The sequence below is a fragment of the Lepisma saccharinum genome, chromosome 13 (assembly GCF_977018435.1).
Source record: "Lepisma saccharinum chromosome 13, izLepSacc3.1, whole genome shotgun sequence".
Lineage (NCBI taxonomy): Eukaryota > Metazoa > Arthropoda > Insecta > Zygentoma > Lepismatidae > Lepisma > Lepisma saccharinum.
This window is the reverse complement of record NC_139241.1, coordinates 11,983,480-12,005,096: the sequence shown is the minus strand read 5'-3', so window position 1 is coordinate 12,005,096 and position 21,617 is coordinate 11,983,480. Positions and strand designations below refer to the sequence as shown.

Genomic DNA, 21,617 nt, shown 5'->3' with positions numbered 1-21,617 from the left:
TGGTACTGTTCCACCGGGATTTGTTGAATTTCTATTTGGTATTGTAACGTTGAAGTCGTCGTCATCTGCAGTGTTACGTGAAACACGTCTCTTCAACCACCTGGGATGTACCACTCGTTTGATTCCATCTTCCAACAATATCTCGTAGAGGATACTATCCCCAATTCGACGAATGACAACTCCTGGGATAAAATTTGGAGTACCGTGCTTAGGTGATTGAACCCAAACTGCTGAGTTGATGGCGAAGGTACAATATTTCGACGAAGAGTCATTCCGAAACTTTGCTGACTTCCTCGGCTTGAACGGAGATTCACTCGACAGAGGCACATTGCTTGGTTCCCACCAAACTCTGGGTTGGTGTTTCAAGACCGAAAGTGCTGGTAGGCTTCCTTTTCCACCCAGTCGCGTGTTCCGAAGGATGAAAAGAAGGTTGGCGATCCCCATATCAAGTTCAAGTGTGCTTAGATTGGGTTTGTCAGTTATAAGCTTGACAAGAGCGGCTTTGACAGTACGAACGTATCGTTCGGCTAAGCCGTTGCTAGGGCTGTGATAAGGCGGTGAAGTAACATGTTTGATGCCATTCTTAAGACAGAAGTTACGAAATTCGAGAGAAGTGAACGTTGGGCCGTTGTCGGATACGATAGTATTTGGTATCCCTAGCGTGGCGCAAGATTGCATAAGCCAGCGGATCGTTTCCTTTGTGTCCAATGTGTGTACAGGCCATACTTCTGTCCACTTGCTGAAGGCGTCTACTATCAGTAGGAACTTACGCCCTGCAAAGAAAAAGTGGTCTATATGCCATCTCTCGTTCACGTACGAAGCGAGAGGCCATGAAGAATCGGGTCCGTTGCGGACCTTAGGAGCATTAGCTCGGCATGTATTGCAGCTCGCTACAAAATCCGTAATCTCTGCTGACATGCCTGGCCACCAAAATCTGGATAGACATAACTCTTTCATACGAGTTGAACCTATGTGTCCATCGTGTAAAGCTCTAAGAACTTCATTCCGTTTAACTGTGGGAATGATAAGTCTACCCGACCACATGAGCGTTCCCTGCTCGTACGTAAGGTGAGCTCTTCTTTCGAAGAAAGGTGCGAGCTTCTTCCGTTCGGTAGACGTGTCGTGTTGATCTGGCCAACCATTTACTACACAGGACACAACTAATGAGAGCAGTGGGTCTTCTGAAGTGGCGTTCTGTATTGCGTCTCGAGAAAGAGGAGCTACAGCGTCTTCAATGGACCCGAAGTATGCATGAAGTTCTTCTTCTCCAGCTGGTATTGTGTCACGTGCTTGCGTAGGCAACCTGCTTAGCATGTCAGCTACTTCTACCTTGCTGGAATGAATTATATTATATCGGTATGAAGATAAAAGTAGAGCCCATCTCATCAACCTATTGGATGAATGTTTCGAAATGGCTCGATCTGGAGAAAATATAAACTTTACAGCACGTGCGTCTGTAACAATCTCGAACTTGGATCCGAGTAAAAATTTGTGAAATCGCTTGATACCGTGAACTATGGCTAGAGCTTCTCTCTCTACCTGGGATTATTTCCGCTCCGTCTCACTGAAGGTGGTAGAAGAGCAGGCGATGGTCTGTAGACCGCTATCAACTCGATGACACAATTGCGCGCCACAGCCGAAAGGCGAGCCATCAGTGATAAGTACAACTGGCTTTGTTGGGTCGAAAGGTACAATAGGATTTACCTGTCGAAGTTCCGCCATGATGCTGTCGAACTCGTGTTGACAGTTATCGTCCCAGTTCCAAGAGACGTTTTTCTTGAGTAAAGAAAGCAAAAAGTGAAGTTTCGAAGCTAAGTTGGGTACAAACTTTCGATGAAAGTTGATCATCCCGATGAAGGAACGTAATTGTGATTTGTCTTGAGGTGGTGGAGAATTTAAGACGGCCTCCAAGTTCTTGTCTGACGGCCGTATACCAGTGACGTCAATCTTGTATCCTAGGTATTCGATAGATGAGGTTAGGAATTGGCTTTTGCTGGCGCTCGCTTTGACATTGTGTTTGGCCAGACGATTCAGGACATCACACGTGCGTGTGAAGCATTCTTGCAATGTTTCACCTCCGATTATGACGTTCGAGTTGATAGCGGTCTACAGACCATCGCCTTCTCTTCTACCACCTTCAGTGAGACGGAGCGGAAATACTCCCAGGTAGAGAGAGAAGCTCTAGCCATAGTTCACGGTATCAAGCGATTTCACAAATTTTTACTCGGATCCAAGTTCGAGATTGTTACAGACGCACGTGCTGTAAAGTTTATATTTTCTCCAGATCGAGCCATTTCGAAACATTCATCCAATAGGTTGATGAGATGGGCTCTACTTTTATCTTCATACCGATATAATATATCGTGTAAAGCTCTAAGAACTTCATTCCGTTTAACTGTAGGAATGATAAGTCTACCCGACCACATGAGCGTTCCCTGCTCGTACGTAAGGTGAGCTCTTCTTTCGAAGAAAGGTGCGAGCTTCTTCCGTTCGGTAGACGTGTCGAGTTGATCTGGCCAACCATTTACTACACAGGACACAACTAATGAGAGCAGTGGGTCTTCTGAAGTGGCGTTCTGTATTGCGTCTCGAGAAAGAGGAGTTATAGCGTCTTCAATGGACCCGAAATATGCATGAAGTTCTTCTTCTCCAGCTGGTATTGTGTCACGTGTTTGCGTAGGCAACCTGCTTAGCATGTCAGCTACTTCTACCTTGCTGGAATGAATTATATTATATTGGTATGAAGATAAAAGTAGAGCCCATCTCATCAATCTATTGGATGAATGTTTCGAAATGGCTCGATCCGGAGAAAAGATAAACTTTACAGCACGTGCGTCTGTAACAATCTCGAACTTGGATCCGAGTAAAAATTTGTGAAATCGCTTGATTCCGTGAACTATGGCTAGAGCTTCTCTCTCTACCTGGGAGTATCTCCGCTCCGTCTCACTGAAGGTGGTAGAAGAGCAGGCGATGGTCTGTAAACCGCTATCAACTCGATGACACAATTGTGCGCCACAGCCGAAAGGAGAGCCATCAGTGATAAGTACAACTGGCTTTGTTGGATCGAAAGGTACAATAGGATTTACCTGTCGAAGTTCCGCCATGATGTTGTCGAACTCGTGTTGACAGTTATCGTCCCAGTTCCAAGAGAGGTTTATCTTGAGTAAAGAAAGCAAAAAATGAAGTTTCGAAGCTAAGTTCGGTACAAACTTTCGATGAAAGTTGATCATCCCGATGAAGGAACGTAATTGTGATTTGTCTTGAGGTGGTGGAGAATTTAGGACGGCCTCCAAGTTCTTGTTTGACGGCCGTATACCAGTGACGTCAATCTTGTATCCTAGGTACTCGATAGATGAGGTTAGGAATTGGCTTTTGCTGGCGCTCGCTTTGACATTGTGTTTGGCCAGACGATTCAGGACATCACACGTGCGTGTGAAGCATTCTTGCAAAGTTTCACCTCCGATGATGACGTCATCAAAGTAGAAGGAAACTCCGGGAATGTCATCTAGTATCTTCGCTAGGACCATTTGAAACAGATCTCCACTTATGTTTATGCCAAAAGGTAGTCTGTGAGGTTTATATAAGCCCCAAGGTGTGTTGACGACAGTGATGCGTTTGGCAGCTTCAGAAAGTTCCAACTGTCCGTAAGCCATTTGAAGGTCAATTACCGTAAAGTATTTACACCTGGTCAACTTAGAGAAAATATCCTCGACTCTAGCAATGGGAAACTTGACGTTTTCAGTCATTTTATTCACAGTTCCTGAGAAGTCAGTGCAGAGACGAAGTGAGCCATCTTTCTTGGTAACAACGACAAGTGGTGAGGCCCAATCAGAATATTCGACCGGTTCCCATAACCCTACTTTCACTAGATTTTGAATAGAATCCTGAACACGGTCTCGAATACCGTAAGGAACTTCGTAATGTCTACGAAATATCGGTGCAGAGTTGGATCTTAGTGGTATATCGACCAAATAAGGTGTAACGGGCTTGGACAAATCACCATCAAAGATTTTCTCGTATCTAGAAGAAATTTCTCGCCTTAGGTCGTCGGCACCAGCGCTAGTAATAGTACCTTGTACTGTGTTAGTTGAAAGAACACTGGCTGTAACTAATAATCGCCTCCAAGATGGTTGAATAATGTCCAACCACGTACGACCGATCAATGGATATAAAAGTTTCTCCTGACAGAGAAAGACAGGTAAAGTATAATCTCTATTGTCTAAGTATAGTTTGACGGTTGTTTGTGCTGTAACACGTACATATCCTTCGTTTACACCTCGTAATCGTAGGCTAGAATTACATTTAACATAGTGTGGAAACAACTGATCAAAATACTTCTCGTTGAAAAGAGTAACAGCAGACCCAGTATCTACTTCACATTTAACAATACACTTATTGATTTGGAGATTTATTATGAAGCTATCCGAACTGATTTGGTGTTCCAAAATGTGTTGAGTAGAAGTAACCAGAGTGGAATGATGACTGAGCGCATCAGTTTTGAGATGGTTGAAGCTGAACGTAGACAACTCATCGGATGTTGTGCTCCGTGAGGTTGAACTGGACGTTCTATTCATGGCTCTATCTTTCAGCTTCTTTCTGCATCGTATATTCCAATGGCCTTGTCGTTTGCAGTAGCTACAGATTGCGTTTCTTGCCGGGCATAGACCTTGTGAGTGATTCTTTGTGCAGTTGCCGCACTGGGAGTGAGGATTTTGCTTGGTAGTAGTTGAGTTCTGAGGTTGATTGTAGCTCTTCTGCCTCGTTTCGCCCGAGTGTGAACTCGTTGAAGGGTCTGTTTGACGATCTGGATTCATCCGCGTCAAATTTCTTGAGTTGGTGGCAAAAGTTACAGAATCTGCATTGTACTTATTCGAGAATAATTTAATTTCTCGTTCTAATAATTCACAATGTAAAGCAATTTCTTGACATTTAGCAAAGGAAAGATCACTTTCAGATAATAATCTTTTCCGAGTACTGTCAGATTGTACACCAACAAGAAATTGTTCAACAAGTGCCTCATCTAAATACTGCTCATACATACATTTGGCTGCTTGTTGTTTGATTCTCACTACGAATTGAGTAACTGATTCTCCTGAAGACTGAATACATTTTCGAAACTTGAACCTCTCTGTATACTTGTTTGTTTTGGGCCTGAAGTGCTGAACCATTTTGTCGTGAATGACAGCATATGTTAGATTACATGGCATTTCAGGAGCCGTAATATTGCGAAGAACTTGGAAAGCCTTAGGACCAATGACTGCTAATAGAACTGCTGCTTTTCTTTCATTTGCCACATTCTGTGCAAGGCAGAGTTGATCAAAACGCATGAAATAACTCTCGATATCTTCATTTTCTTCAGCAAATTCGCTGAATGTAATGTTGAGAGCCATGTTATCGAAACTTCAAATTACATTAAGTAATAGAAATAACTGGAAAATATAAAAGTTACGATGTGTAACTGAAACTTGCTTTTAGAAAATTAGCAAACTTAAACGTTACATGTAAGACCGTCTTGTGATTTTTCTTCTTCTTGGCCGTGAAGACCAAGCCTTGTAGCCATATCTGGACCGTATCATCCCTCCAGGTGTCCCATAAAAAAAAATAATCAGATATGCTGATGACCGTATCGATCTGGTGGGCGGCGAACCCTGGTAGACCTTCTCGGAGACGAGTGAGGTGTGCTAGGACCTGGTCCTGGGTATCCGGCTCTGCCTGGGGTAGGTTCTGGTACTGTTCCACCGGGGTTGGCTGAATTTCTATTTGGTATTGTAACGTTGAAGTCGTCGTCATCTGTAGTGTCACGTGAAACACGTCTCTTCAACCACCTGGGATGTACCACTCTTTTGATTCCATCTTCCAACATTATCTCGTAGAGGATGCTATCCCCAATTCGACGAATGACAACTCCTGGGATGTAATTTGGAGTACCGTGCTTAGGTGATTGAACCCAAACTGCTGAGTTGATGGCGAAAGTACCATATTTCGACGAAGAGTCGTTCCGACACTTTGCTGACTTTCTCGGCTTGAATGGAGATTCACTCGACAGAGGCACATTGTTTGGTTCCCACCAAAATCTGGGTTGGTGTTTCAAGACCGAAAGTGCTGGTAGGCTTCCTTTTCCACCCAGTCGCGTGTTCCGAAGGATGAAAAGAAGGTTGGCGATCCCCATATCAAGTTCAAGCGTGCTCAGATTGGGTTTGTCAGTTATAAGCTTGACAAGAGCGGTTTTGACAGTACGAACGTATCGTTCGGCTAACCCGTTGCTAGGGCTGTGATAAGGCGGTGAAGTAACATGTTTGATGCCATTCTTAAGACAGAAGTTACGAAATTCGAGAGAAGTGAACGTTGGGCCGTTGTCGGATACGATAGTATTTGGTATCCCTAGCGTGGCGCAAGATTGCATAAGCCAGCGGATCGTTTCCTTTGTGTCCAATGTGTGTACAGGCCATACTTCTGTCCACTTGCTGAAGGCGTCTACTATCAGTAGGAACTTACGCCCTGCAAAGAAAAAGTGGTCTATATGCCATCTCTCGTTCACGTACGAAGCGAGAGGCCATGAAGAATCGGGTCCGTTGCGGACCTTAGGAGCATTAGCTCGGCATGTATTGCAGCTCGCTACAAAATCCGTAATCTCTGCTGACATGCCTGGCCACCAAAATCTGGATAGACACAACTCTTTCATACGAGTTGAACCTATGTGTCCATCGTGTAAAGCTCTAAGAACTTCATTCCGTTTAACTGTAGGAATGATAAGTCTACCCGACCACATGAGCGTTCCCTGCTCGTACGTAATTCATTCCAGCAAGGTAGAAGTAGCTGACATGCTAAGCAGGTTGCCTACGCAAACACGTGACACACGTGACACTGCAGATGACGACGACTTCAACGTTACAATACCAAATAGAAATTCAACAAATCCCGGTGGAATAGTACCAGAACCTACCCCAGGCAGAGCCGGATACCCATCGCCAACCTTCTTTTCATCCTTCGGAACACGCGACTGGGTGGAAAAGGAAGCCTACCAGCACTTTCGGTCTTGAAACACCAACCCAGAGTTTGGTGGGAACCAAGCAATGTGCCTCTGTCGAGTGAATCTCCGTTCAAGCCGAGGAAGTCAGCAAAGTTTCGGAATGACTCTTCGTCGAAATATTGTACCTTCGCCATCAGTGTTCCTAATGCGTCCATAGTTCCTATTGCAATGCATGGGCGTCGGGAAGGGGTAGCAAAGGGGGGCCGTGGAACTCATGTCCATATTTTGTGTTAACATTCCACGTTCAAATTTAAATCACTACTGATCATTCTCACCGTTAATCGACGATCTGACAGCACAAGAGACTTCACTCTTTCCACATTGACATCCGTTTTTGAGGTTGAATGTCTTCCCGCACGAGGTTCTTCTTTCACTTGTTCTCGGCCTTCTAAAAAGGACTTGTGCCATCTCAACACTTGTGCGCTAGATAGTGCATGTTCTCCATAAGCCCTTTGGAACTTTTCATAAGTCACAGTAGCGGATTCGCCAAGCTTAACACAAAATTTGATGGCACAACTTTGGTCAAACCTTTGCCAGTCTATTTTCGTAATTCACCTCACAAACACAACTTCACGTCAGACGCTCTCAACAATCGTGTAGCAACTGCAGCAAGTTGAAACTTGCAAGCGTTCACCTACCTGCCGTGTGAAGGTGGGGGCACCGGTGCGTGCACAGTGTTGCCAGTCTCATTACTTTCCTAACAGACCACGTATCTCATCTAATCGTTACACTCCAACATGTGAAAAGTTTACGTATTAAAATGTTTCTTGAAGATTAAAAAAATTCCCTCTTCCTAATTCATTTTATGTCAATCATATTTACGAACACGTGTTTCACAGCAAATGTCCATCTTTGTCTACGAATCAAAGCAATGCTGTCACTTCGATTCTCAAGACACATGATCAACTATAACTTAACACTAACGAGAAATGTATTGTTTTTTGACATGGAATTACAGAAGAGGCTTTCGAGATTTTTGGGATAGTCTGGATATCGTTAGTAATTCTGGAATTTCAAACGTAATTAACTGGCAAATAACAGTTAAATGTTTAGGAATATTTAAAACAACCTTGGCGGATTTTGTTTTCGTTGCTTTTCATATTTCCCTTACTTCGTATCCAATTTCGAAAAGCTTCAATTTGTGCTGAAAGGACAAAAAATTATGCTGGACTCTGTGGCTGAGTGCTTATCACATCGCGCTGCCACTTCAGGGATCCTCCGTTCGAATCCCTCTCTGGCATGTTTGTTTGTGGGTGTCCATTCAATTTCATTATTTCATCACTCATCCCCATCCTCGCAAATTAGCCAAAAGGCTCAAGACACGAAGTAAAAGAAAATAAATGAATCAATCAAGGAACCAAAAATTATGTATTTAGTGTTTGGTGCAAGACGAATTAGCGGCAACATTGATTCTTATGTAGGTTCGCATGAAGGATTTTTGCACATATCCTGTAAGGAGATCGTTTTGCAAGTGAGAAACTGTTGGTTCCATGGTGTAACGGTTAGCACTCTGGACTCTGAATCCAGCGATCCGAGTTCAAATCTCGGTGGGACCTTTACGTGTGATATTTTGGATACTTTCTCTATTTTGGCAACTGCAGTGGTGTTTATATTTAGGAACATATACATTGCAGATGCCAGACGACGAATTTGAATTGACGATCGCCAAATTTTTTGAAGGAAAAATTATTGAGTACCAGCTTGGGTTAAATCAAAAACAACATCCACGTTTTCCGTAGAATGGATCAACATGTTTAGAATTATTCCAGATTTACGCTACGAAGCTACGGAAATGATTGTTCTACACGCTTAGTTTTGACTCGTGTGTGAGAAGTGGCACTTGTTTTGTTTGAGTCTAAATTCTGGAAAGGAATTCAAGGAGACTGGTTGTCTGGAAGAACGAAATATTTCCTAATTATCTCCGGCATGGTCTAGTGGCTAGGATACCTGGCTTTCACCCAGGAGGCCCGGGTTCGATTCCCGGATTTTTAGAAAGATTCTTTTAAATCGTCCACAGCGAAAGAAAGATGGGAGTGACTTGAACAACCAATATCTATGTGCATGAACTAACCTTCCTCGTACCGGGGTAACACGCATGATGACGTTGTCAAATCACTAGCAACCTGTAGGTTTTGATCAATTTATGGTTGATGGGAAGGAGTACTCTAACAAGATTTACGACTTAATGTGTACCTTGGAGCTGCGTAAAATCTACAATATAGTTTATTAGATCCTACAGTATTCCTCGCAACTTTATCAGATATAAGCAGGTAACTCAACTAGGTGTATTTGATGTCCATCTCGTGTTTGCTGATATTAAGTGCTCATCTAATCGTTACACTCCAACATGTGAACAGTTTACGTATTAAAATGTTTCTTGAAGATTAAATAAATTCCCCCTTGGAAATCCTTTTTATGTCAATCATATTTACGAACACGTGTTTCACAGCAAATGAAGGGTTGTTGGTCCACCTTTGTCTACGAAACAAAGCAATGCTGTCACTTCGATTCTCAAGACACATGATCAACTATAACTTAACACTAACTAGAAATGTATTGTTTTTAGACATGGAATTACAGAAGAGGCTTTCGAGATTTTAGGATAGTCTGGATATCGTTAGTAATTCTGGAATTTCTAACGTAATTAACTGGCAAATAACAGTTAAATGTTTAGGAATATTTAAAACAACCTTGGCGGATTTTGTTTTCGTTGCTTTTCATATTTCCCTTACTTCGTACCCAATTTCGAAAAGCTTAAATTCGTGCTGATTAAGAACGACATAAATCAATTGATTGCTTCACTTTGAGCGACAGTGCATTTCAAACTTAAAATGTTCTTAACTCTCGTGAGTTTATAGTTACAGTAGTTTCTTTGTCAGTGAATCCAGTGACCTGAGATGAAATAACGCTGGCGTAACTTGGAAAATGTGATAACCGTAATTTGACTGACGATTGATATTTACGAATTTGTAATGAACGTATACGAAACACAATTCAATTTCCGCATGTTTTCAACTTGTATAGGAAAATATAATTGTTCATCCAAGCTGACAAGCAAGAAGAAAGTAACCGTTTCGTTCCTTTGGCAATGAAACATGAATTCATAATCAATCAATTCCAAATTGTGAAATATCCTGTTGCCACTCAGACTGCTGAGAATTCGTAGAATCAGGTGTCGATACGATTAATGTTGCCAAACTAGATGGTCTAAAAAGACGAAATCTAACCTGATAGTTTTGGTTGTTGAATGTAACGTGCGTGGCCTCCGGCATGGTCTAGTGGCTAGGATACCTGGCTCTCACCCAGGAGGCCCGGGTTCGATTCCCGGTGCCGGAAAGATGCAGTTTTTATCCTTTGTCACTTGGAGGATACTTACCTAACGTAAATAGATAGCCGCACATCTTGAATTTGAATGAGGACATAACGTCTCGTATCCTTTAACTTGCAAAAATTAATATTTTTCATATTAACCCAGGAATAACTTCACGGGTGAAAGTGTTCCTAATGCGTCCATAGTTCCTATTGCAATGCATGGGCGTCGGGAAGGGGTAGCAAAAGGAGGCCGTGGAACTCATGTCCATATCTTGTGTTAACATTCCACGTTCAAATTTAAATCACTACTGATCATTCTCACCGTTAATCGACGATCTGACAGCACAAGAGACTTCACTCTTTCCACATTGACATCCGTTTTTGAGGTTGAATGTCTTCCCGCACGAGGTTCTTCTTTCACTTGTTCTCGGCCTTCTAAAAAGGACTTGTGCCATCTCAACACTTGTGCGCTAGATAGTGCATGTTCTCCATAAGCCCTTTGGAACTTTTCATAAGTCACAGTAGCGGATTCGCCAAGCTTAACACAAAATTTGATGGCACAACTTTGGTCAAACCTTTGCCAGTCTATTTTCGTAATTCACCTCACAAACACAACTTCACGTCAGACGCTCTCAACAATCGTGTAGCAACTGCAGCAAGTTGAAACTTGCAAGCGTTCACCTACCTGCCGTGTGAAGGTGGGGGCACCAGCGTTGCCGGTTCGTGCACAGTGTTGCCAGTCTCATTACTTTCCTAACAGACCACGTATCTCATCTAATCGTTACACTCCAACATGTGAAAAGTTTACGTATTAAAATGTTTCTTGAAGATTAAAAAAATTCCCTCTTCCTAATTCATTTTATGTCAATCATATTTACGAACACGTGTTTCACAGCAAATGTCCATCTTTGTCTACGAATCAAAGCAATGCTGTCACTTCGATTCTCAAGACACATGATCAACTATAACTTAACACTAACGAGAAATGTATTGTTTTTTGACATGGAATTACAGAAGAGGCTTTCGAGATTTTTGGGATAGTCTGGATATCGTTAGTAATTCTGGAATTTCGAACGTAATTAACTGGCAAATAACAGTTAAATGTTTAGGAATATTTAAAACAACCTTGGCGGATTTTGTTTTCGTTGCTTTTCATATTTCCCTTACTTCGTATCCAATTTCGAAAAGCTTCAATTTGTGCTGAAAGGACAAAAAATTATGCTGGACTCTGTGGCTGAGTGCTTATCACATCGCGCTGCCACTTCAGGGATCCTCCGTTCGAATCCCTCTCGGGCATGTTTGTTTGTGGGTGTCCATTCAATTTCATTATTTCATCACTCATCCCCATCCTCGCAAATTAGCCAAAAGGCTCAAGACACGAAGTAAAAGAAAATAAATGAATCAATCAAGGAACCAAAAATTATGTATTTAGTGTTTGGTGCAAGACGAATTAGCGGCAACATTGATTCTTATGTAGGTTCGCATGAAGGATTTTTGCACATATCCTGTAAGGAGATCGTTTTGCAAGTGAGAAACTGTTGGTTCCATGGTGTAACGGTTAGCACTCTGGACTCTGAATCCAGCGATCCGAGTTCAAATCTCGGTGGGACCTTTACGTGTGATATTTTGGATACTTTCTCTATTTTGGCAACTGCAGTGGTGTTTATATTTAGGAACATATACATTGCAGATGCCAGACGACGAATTTGAATTGACGATCGCCAAATTTTTTGAAGGAAAAATTATTGAGTACCAGCTTGGGTTAAATCAAAAACAACATCCACGTTTTCCGTAGAATGGATCAACATGTTTAGAATTATTCCAGATTTACGCTACGAAGCTACGGAAATGATTGTTCTACACGCTTAGTTTTGACTCGTGTGTGAGAAGTGGCACTTGTTTTGTTTGAGTCTAAATTCTGGAAAGGAATTCAAGGAGACTGGTTGTCTGGAAGAACGAAATATTTCCTAATTATCTCCGGCATGGTCTAGTGGCTAGGATACCTGGCTTTCACCCAGGAGGCCCGGGTTCGATTCCCGGTGTCGGAAAGATTCTTTTAAATCGTCCACAGCGAAAGAAAGATGGGAGTGACTTGAACAACCAATATCTATGTGCATGAACTAACCTTCTTCGTACCGGGGTAACACGCATGATGACGTTGTCAAATCACTAGCAACCTGTAGGTTTTGATCAATTTATGGTTGATGGGAAGGAGTACTCTAACAAGATTTACGACTTAATGTGTACCTTGGAGCTGCGTAAAATCTACAATATAGTTTATTAGATCCTACAGTATTCCTCGCAACTTTATCAGATATAAGCAGGTAACTCAACTAGGTGTATTTGATGTCCATCTCGTGTTTGCTGATATTAAGTGCTCATCTAATCGTTACACTCCAACATGTGAACAGTTTACGTATTAAAATGTTTCTTGAAGATTAAATAAATTCCCCCTTGGAAATCCTTTTTATGTCAATCATATTTACGAACACGTGTTTCACAGCAAATGAAGGGTTGTTGGTCCACCTTTGTCTACGAAACAAAGCAATGCTGTCACTTCGATTCTCAAGACACATGATCAACTATAACTTAACACTAACTAGAAATGTATTGTTTTTAGACATGGAATTACAGAAGAGGCTTTCGAGATTTTAGGATAGTCTGGATATCGTTAGTAATTCTGGAATTTCTAACGTAATTAACTGGCAAATAACAGTTAAATGTTTAGGAATATTTAAAACAACCTTGGCGGATTTTGTTTTCGTTGCTTTCCATATTTCCCTTACTTCGTACCCAATTTCGAAAAGCTTAAATTCGTGCTGATTAAGAACGACATAAATCAATTGATTGCTTCACTTTGAGCGACAGTGCATTTCAAACTTAAAATGTTCTTAACTCTCGTGAGTTTATAGTTACAGTAGTTTCTTTGTCAGTGAATCCAGTGACCTGAGATGAAATAACGCTGGCGTAACTTGGAAAATGTGATAACCGTAATTTGACTGACGATTGATATTTACGAATTTGTAATGAACGTATACGAAACACAATTCAATTTCCGCATGTTTTCAACTTGTATAGGAAAATATAATTGTTCATCCAAGCTGACAAGCAAGAAGAAAGTAACCGTTTCGTTCCTTTGGCAATGAAACATGAATTCATAATCAATCAATTCCAAATTGTGAAATATCCTGTTGCCACTCAGACTGCTGAGAATTCGTAGAATCAGGTGTCGATACGATTAATGTTGCCAAACTAGATGGTCTAAAAAGACGAAATCTAACCTGATAGTTTTGGTTGTTGAATGTAACGTGCGTGGCCTCCGGCATGGTCTAGTGGCTAGGATACCTGGCTCTCACCCAGGAGGCCCGGGTTCGATTCCCGGTGCCGGAAAGATGCAGTTTTTATCCTTTGTCACTTGGAGGATACTTACCTAACGTAAATAGATAGCCGCACATCTTGAATTTGAATGAGGACATAACGTCTCGTATCCTTTAACTTGCAAAAATTAATATTTTTCATATTAACCCAGGAATAACTTCACGGGTGAAAGTGTTCCTAATGCGTCCATAGTTCCTATTGCAATGCATGGGCGTCGGGAAGGGGTAGCAAAGGGGGGCCGTGGAACTCATGTCCATATCTTGTGTTAACATTCCACGTTCAAATTTAAATCACTACTGATCATTCTCACCGTTAATCGACGATCTGACAGCACAAGAGACTTCACTCTTTCCACATTGACATCCGTTTTTGAGGTTGAATGTCTTCCCGCACGAGGTTCTTCTTTCACTTGTTCTCGGCCTTCTAAAAAGGACTTGTGCCATCTCAACACTTGTGCGCTAGATAGTGCATGTTCTCCATAAGCCCTTTGGAACTTTTCATAAGTCACAGTAGCGGATTCGCCAAGCTTAACACAAAATTTGATGGCACAACTTTGGTCAAACCTTTGCCAGTCTATTTTCGTAATTCACCTCACAAACACAACTTCACGTCAGACGCTCTCAACAATCGTGTAGCAACTGCAGCAAGTTGAAACTTGCAAGCGTTCACCTACCTGCCGTGTGAAGGTGGGGGCACCGGTTCGTGCACAGTGTTGCCAGTCTCATTACTTTCCTAACAGACCACGTATCTCATCTAATCGTTACACTCCAACATGTGAAAAGTTTACGTATTAAAATGTTTCTTGAAGATTAAAAAAATTCCCTCTTCCTAATTCATTTTATGTCAATCATATTTACGAACACGTGTTTCACAGCAAATGTCCATCTTTGTCTACGAATCAAAGCAATGCTGTCACTTCGATTCTCAAGACACATGATCAACTATAACTTAACACTAACGAGAAATGTATTGTTTTTTGACATGGAATTACAGAAGAGGCTTTCGAGATTTTTGGGATAGTCTGGATATCGTTAGTAATTCTGGAATTTCGAACGTAATTAACTGGCAAATAACAGTTAAATGTTTAGGAATATTTAAAACAACCTTGGCGGATTTTGTTTTCGTTGCTTTTCATATTTCCCTTACTTCGTATCCAATTTCGAAAAGCTTCAATTTGTGCTGAAAGGACAAAAAATTATGCTGGACTCTGTGGCTGAGTGCTTATCACATCGCGCTGCCACTTCAGGGATCCTCCGTTCGAATCCCTCTCGGGCATGTTTGTTTGTGGGTGTCCATTCAATTTCATTATTTCATCACTCATCCCCATCCTCGCAAATTAGCCAAAAGGCTCAAGACACGAAGTAAAAGAAAATAAATGAATCAATCAAGGAACCAAAAATTATGTATTTAGTGTTTGGTGCAAGACAAATTAGCGGCAACATTGATTCTTATGTAGGTTCGCATGAAGGATTTTTGCACATATCCTGTAAGGAGATCGTTTTGCAAGTGAGAAACTGTTGGTTCCATGGTGTAACGGTTAGCACTCTGGACTCTGAATCCAGCGATCCGAGTTCAAATCTCGGTGGGACCTTTACGTGTGATATTTTGGATACTTTCTCTATTTTGGCAACTGCAGTGGTGTTTATATTTAGGAACATATACATTGCAGATGCCAGACGACGAATTTGAATTGACGATCGCCAAATTTTTTGAAGGAAAAATTATTGAGTACCAGCTTGGGTTAAATCAAAAACAACATCCACGTTTTCCGTAGAATGGATCAACATGTTTAGAATTATTCCAGATTTACGCTACGAAGCTACGGAAATGATTGTTCTACACGCTTAGTTTTGACTCGTGTGTGAGAAGTGGCACTTGTTTTGTTTGAGTCTAAATTCTGGAAAGGAATTCAAGGAGCCTGGTTGTCTGGAAGAACGAAATATTTCCTAATTATCTCCGGCATGGTCTAGTGGCTAGGATACCTGGCTTTCACCCAGGAGGCCCGGGTTCGATTCCCGGTGTCGGAAAGATTCTTTTAAATCGTCCACAGCGAAAGAAAGATGGGAGTGACTTGAACAACCAATATCTATGTGCATGAACTAACCTTCTTCGTACCGGGGTAACACGCATGATGACGTTGTCAAATCACTAGCAACCTGTAGGTTTTGATCAATTTATGGTTGATGGGAAGGAGTACTCTAACAAGATTTACGACTTAATGTGTACCTTGGAGCTGCGTAAAATCTACAATATAGTTTATTAGATCCTACAGTATTCCTCGCAACTTTATCAGATATAAGCAGGTAACTCAACTAGGTGTATTTGATGTCCATCTCGTGTTTGCTGATATTAAGTGCTCATCTAATCGTTACACTCCAACATGTGAACAGTTTACGTATTAAAATGTTTCTTGAAGATTAAATAAATTCCCCCTTGGAAATTCTTTTTATGTCAATCATATTTACGAACACGTGTTTCACAGCAAATGAAGGGTTGTTGGTCCATCTTTGTCTACGAAACAAAGCAATGCTGTCACTTCGATTCTCAAGACACATGATCAACTATAACTTAACACTAACTAGAAATGTATTGTTTTTAGACATGGAATTACAGAAGAGGCTTTCGAGATTTTAGGATAGTCTGGATATCGTTAGTAATTCTGGAATTTCTAACGTAATTAACTGGCAAATAACAGTTAAATGTTTAGGAATATTTAAAACAACCTTGGCGGATTTTGTTTTCGTTGCTTTCCATATTTCCCTTACTTCGTACCCAATTTCGAAAAGCTTAAATTCGTGCTGATTAAGAACGACATAAATCAATTGATTGCTTCACTTTGAGCGACAGTGCATTTCAAACTTAAAATGTTCTTAACTCTCGTGAGTTTATAGTTACAGTAGTTTCTTTGTCAGTGAATCCAGTGACATGAGATGAAATAACGCTGGCGTAACTTGGAAAATGTGATAACCGTAATTTGACTGACGATTGATATTTACGAATTTGTAATGAACGTATACAAAACACAATTTAATTTCCGCATGTTTTCAACTTGTATAGGAAAATATAATTGTTCATCCAAGCTGACAAGCAAGAAGAAAGTAACCGTTTCGTTCCTTTGGCAATGAAACATGAATTCATAATCAATCAATTCCAAATTGTGAAATATCCTGTTGCCACTCAGACTGCTGAGAATTCGTAGAATCAGGTGTCGATACGATTAATGTTGCCAAACTAGATGGTCTAAAAAGACGAAATCTAACCTGATAGTTTTGGTTGTTGAATGTAACGTGCGTGGCCTCCGGCATGGTCTAGTGGCTAGGATACCTGGCTCTCACCCAGGAGGCCCGGGTTCGATTCCCGGTGCCGGAAAGATGCCGTTTTTATCCTTTGTCACTTGGAGGATACTTACCTAACGTAAATAGATAGCCGCACATCTTGAATTTGAATGAGGACATAACGTCTCGTATCCTTTAACTTGCAAAAATTAATATTTTTCATATTAACCCAGGAATAACTTCACGGGTGAAAGTGTTTGTTAGGGTTCGGGGTGAAGGACTTGGTAATGTGGATTAATAACCAGACGGTAAACAATTAACATATTTAATATTCACTGGACGTTATGTCCGAAACATACAAAATACATTGAACCATGATATTGCAAGAATATACACAGAATACATCTGCTTATGATTTATCTTCTTCTGGCCGTGAAGACCATGCCTTGTAGCCATACGCTTAATACCTAGACCGTATCATCCCTCCAGGTGTCCCATTAAAAAGAAAATCAGGTATGCTGATGACCGTATCGATCTGGTGGGCGGCGAATCCTGGTAGACCTTCTCGGAGACGAGTGAGGTGTGCTAGGACCTGGTCTTGGGTATCCAGCTCTGCCTGGGGTAGGTTCTGGTACTGTTCCACCGGGATTTGTTGAATTTCTATTTGGTATTGTAACGTTGAAGTCGTCGTCATCTGCAGTGTTACGTGAAACACGTCTCTTCAACCACCTGGGATGTACCACTCGTTTGATTCCATCTTCCAACAATATCTCGTAGAGGATACTATCCCCAATTCGACGAATGACAACTCCTGGGATAAAATTTGGAGTACCGTGCTTAGGTGATTGAACCCAAACTGCTGAGTTGATGGCGAAGGTACAATATTTCGACGAAGAGTCATTCCGAAACTTTGCTGACTTCCTCGGCTTGAACGGAGATTCACTCGACAGAGGCACATTGCTTGGTTCCCACCAAACTCTGGGTTGGTGTTTCAAGACCGAAAGTGCTGGTAGGCTTCCTTTTCCACCCAGTCGCGTGTTCCGAAGGATGAAAAGAAGGTTGGCGATCCCCATATCAAGTTCAAGTGTGCTTAGATTGGGTTTGTCAGTTATAAGCTTGACAAGAGCGGCTTTGACAGTACGAACGTATCGTTCGGCTAAGCCGTTGCTAGGGCTGTGATAAGGCGGTGAAGTAACATGTTTGATGCCATTCTTAAGACAGAAGTTACGAAATTCGAGAGAAGTGAACGTTGGGCCGTTGTCGGATACGATAGTATTTGGTATCCCTAGCGTGGCGCAAGATTGCATAAGCCAGCGGATCGTTTCCTTTGTGTCCAATGTGTGTACAGGCCATACTTCTGTCCACTTGCTGAAGGCGTCTACTATCAGTAGGAACTTACGCCCTGCAAAGAAAAAGTGGTCTATATGCCATCTCTCGTTCACGTACGAAGCGAGAGGCCATGAAGAATCGGGTCCGTTGCGGACCTTAGGAGCATTAGCTCGGCATGTATTGCAGCTCGCTACAAAATCCGTAATCTCTGCTGACATGCCTGGCCACCAAAATCTGGATAGACATAACTCTTTCATACGAGTTGAACCTATGTGTCCATCGTGTAAAGCTCTAAGAACTTCATTCCGTTTAACTGTGGGAATGATAAGTCTACCCGACCACATGAGCGTTCCCTGCTCGTACGTAAGGTGAGCTCTTCTTTCGAAGAAAGGTGCGAGCTTCTTCCGTTCGGTAGACGTGTCGTGTTGATCTGGCCAACCATTTACTACACAGGACACAACTAATGAGAGCAGTGGGTCTTCTGAAGTGGCGTTCTGTATTGCGTCTCGAGAAAGAGGAGCTACAGCGTCTTCAATGGACCCGAAGTATGCATGAAGTTCTTCTTCTCCAGCTGGTATTGTGTCACGTGCTTGCGTAGGCAACCTGCTTAGCATGTCAGCTACTTCTACCTTGCTGGAATGAATTATATTATATCGGTATGAAGATAAAAGTAGAGCCCATCTCATCAACCTATTGGATGAATGTTTCGAAATGGCTCGATCTGGAGAAAATATAAACTTTACAGCACGTGCGTCTGTAACAATCTCGAACTTGGATCCGAGTAAAAATTTGTGAAATCGCTTGATACCGTGAACTATGGCTAGAGCTTCTCTCTCTACCTGGGATTATTTCCGCTCCGTCTCACTGAAGGTGGTAGAAGAGCAGGCGATGGTCTGTAGACCGCTATCAACTCGATGACACAATTGCGCGCCACAGCCGAAAGGCGAGCCATCAGTGATAAGTACAACTGGCTTTGTTGGGTCGAAAGGTACAATAGGATTTACCTGTCGAAGTTCCGCCATGATGCTGTCGAACTCGTGTTGACAGTTATCGTCCCAGTTCCAAGAGACGTTTTTCTTGAGTAAAGAAAGCAAAAAGTGAAGTTTCGAAGCTAAGTTGGGTACAAACTTTCGATGAAAGTTGATCATCCCGATGAAGGAACGTAATTGTGATTTGTCTTGAGGTGGTGGAGAATTTAAGACGGCCTCCAAGTTCTTGTCTGACGGCCGTATACCAGTGACGTCAATCTTGTATCCTAGGTATTCGATAGATGAGGTTAGGAATTGGCTTTTGCTGGCGCTCGCTTTGACATTGTGTTTGGCCAGACGATTCAGGACATCACACGTGCGTGTGAAGCATTCTTGCAATGTTTCACCTCCGATTATGACGTTCGAGTTGATAGCGGTCTACAGACCATCGCCTTCTCTTCTACCACCTTCAGTGAGACGGAGCGGAAATACTCCCAGGTAGAGAGAGAAGCTCTAGCCATAGTTCACGGTATCAAGCGATTTCACAAATTTTTACTCGGATCCAAGTTCGAGATTGTTACAGACGCACGTGCTGTAAAGTTTATATTTTCTCCAGATCGAGCCATTTCGAAACATTCATCCAATAGGTTGATGAGATGGGCTCTACTTTTATCTTCATACCGATATAATATATCGTGTAAAGCTCTAAGAACTTCATTCCGTTTAACTGTAGGAATGATAAGTCTACCCGACCACATGAGCGTTCCCTGCTCGTACGTAAGGTGAGCTCTTCTTTCGAAGAAAGGTGCGAGCTTCTTCCGTTCGGTAGACGTGTCGAGTTGATCTGGCCAACCATTTACTACACAGGACACAACTAATGAGAGCAGTGGGTCTTCTGAAGTGGCGTTCTGTATTGCGTCTCGAGAAAGAGGAGTTATAGCGTCTTCAATGGACCCGAAATATGCATGAAGTTCTTCTTCTCCAGCTGGTATTGTGTCACGTGTTTGCGTAGGCAACCTGCTTAGCATGTCAGCTACTTCTACCTTGCTGGAATGAATTATATTATATTGGTATGAAGATAAAAGTAGAGCCCATCTCATCAATCTATTGGATGAATGTTTCGAAATGGCTCGATCCGGAGAAAAGATAAACTTTACAGCACGTGCGTCTGTAACAATCTCGAACTTGGATCCGAGTAAAAATTTGTGAAATCGCTTGATTCCGTGAACTATGGCTAGAGCTTCTCTCTCTACCTGGGAGTATCTCCGCTCCGTCTCACTGAAGGTGGTAGAAGAGCAGGCGATGGTCTGTAAACCGCTATCAACTCGATGACACAATTGTGCGCCACAGCCGAAAGGAGAGCCATCAGTGATAAGTACAACTGGCTTTGTTGGATCGAAAGGTACAATAGGATTTACCTGTCGAAGTTCCGCCATGATGTTGTCGAACTCGTGTTGACAGTTATCGTCCCAGTTCCAAGAGAGGTTTATCTTGAGTAAAGAAAGCAAAAAATGAAGTTTCGAAGCTAAGTTCGGTACAAACTTTCGATGAAAGTTGATCATCCCGATGAAGGAACGTAATTGTGATTTGTCTTGAGGTGGTGGAGAATTTAGGACGGCCTCCAAGTTCTTGTTTGACGGCCGTATACCAGTGACGTCAATCTTGTATCCTAGGTACTCGATAGATGAGGTTAGGAATTGGCTTTTGCTGGCGCTCGCTTTGACATTGTGTTTGGCCAGACGATTCAGGACATCACACGTGCGTGTGAAGCATTCTTGCAAAGTTTCACCTCCGATGATGACGTCATCAAAGTAGAAGGAAACTCCGGGAATGTCATCTAGTATCTTCGCTAGGACCATTTGAAACAGATCTCCACTTATGTTTATGCCAAAAGGTAGTCTGTGAGGTTTATATAAGCCCCAAGGTGTGTTGACGACAGTGATGCGTTTGGCAGCTTCAGAAAGTTCCAACTGTCCGTAAGCCATTTGAAGGTCAATTACCGTAAAGTATTTACACCTGGTCAACTTAGAGAAAATATCCTCGACTCTAGCAATGGGAAACTTGACGTTTTCAGTCATTTTATTCACAGTTCCTGAGAAGTCAGTGCAGAGACGAAGTGAGCCATCTTTCTTGGTAACAACGACAAGTGGTGAGGCCCAATCAGAATATTCGACCGGTTCCCATAACCCTACTTTCACTAGATTTTGAATAGAATCCTGAACACGGTCTCGAATACCGTAAGGAACTTCGTAATGTCTACGAAATATCGGTGCAGAGTTGGATCTTAGTGGTATATCGACCAAATAAGGTGTAACGGGCTTGGAC

The 21,617-nt window shown here is 42.0% G+C and overlaps 8 non-coding genes across 8 annotated transcripts; all 8 read left to right on the top strand.

Moving 5' to 3' along the window:
- Positions 1-8,514: 8,514 nt before the first annotated feature.
- Positions 8,515-8,586, top strand: TRNAQ-CUG (transfer RNA glutamine (anticodon CUG)). The gene has a single exon. It is a non-coding gene; the product is annotated as a tRNA-Gln (tRNA).
- Positions 8,587-10,294: 1,708 nt separating this feature from the next.
- Positions 10,295-10,366, top strand: TRNAE-CUC (transfer RNA glutamic acid (anticodon CUC)). Its single transcript has one exon. It is a non-coding gene; the product is annotated as a tRNA-Glu (tRNA).
- Positions 10,367-11,882: 1,516 nt separating this feature from the next.
- TRNAQ-CUG (transfer RNA glutamine (anticodon CUG)) lies at positions 11,883-11,954 on the top strand. Its single transcript has one exon. It is a non-coding gene; the product is annotated as a tRNA-Gln (tRNA).
- A 364-nt stretch (positions 11,955-12,318) lies between these two features.
- Positions 12,319-12,390, top strand: TRNAE-UUC (transfer RNA glutamic acid (anticodon UUC)). Its single transcript has one exon. It is a non-coding gene; the product is annotated as a tRNA-Glu (tRNA).
- A 1,270-nt stretch (positions 12,391-13,660) lies between these two features.
- TRNAE-CUC (transfer RNA glutamic acid (anticodon CUC)) lies at positions 13,661-13,732 on the top strand. The gene has a single exon. It is a non-coding gene; the product is annotated as a tRNA-Glu (tRNA).
- A 1,507-nt stretch (positions 13,733-15,239) lies between these two features.
- Positions 15,240-15,311, top strand: TRNAQ-CUG (transfer RNA glutamine (anticodon CUG)). The gene has a single exon. It is a non-coding gene; the product is annotated as a tRNA-Gln (tRNA).
- A 364-nt stretch (positions 15,312-15,675) lies between these two features.
- On the top strand, positions 15,676-15,747 carry TRNAE-UUC (transfer RNA glutamic acid (anticodon UUC)). Its single transcript has one exon. It is a non-coding gene; the product is annotated as a tRNA-Glu (tRNA).
- Positions 15,748-17,017: 1,270 nt separating this feature from the next.
- On the top strand, positions 17,018-17,089 carry TRNAE-CUC (transfer RNA glutamic acid (anticodon CUC)). The gene has a single exon. It is a non-coding gene; the product is annotated as a tRNA-Glu (tRNA).
- Positions 17,090-21,617: the final 4,528 nt, after the last annotated feature.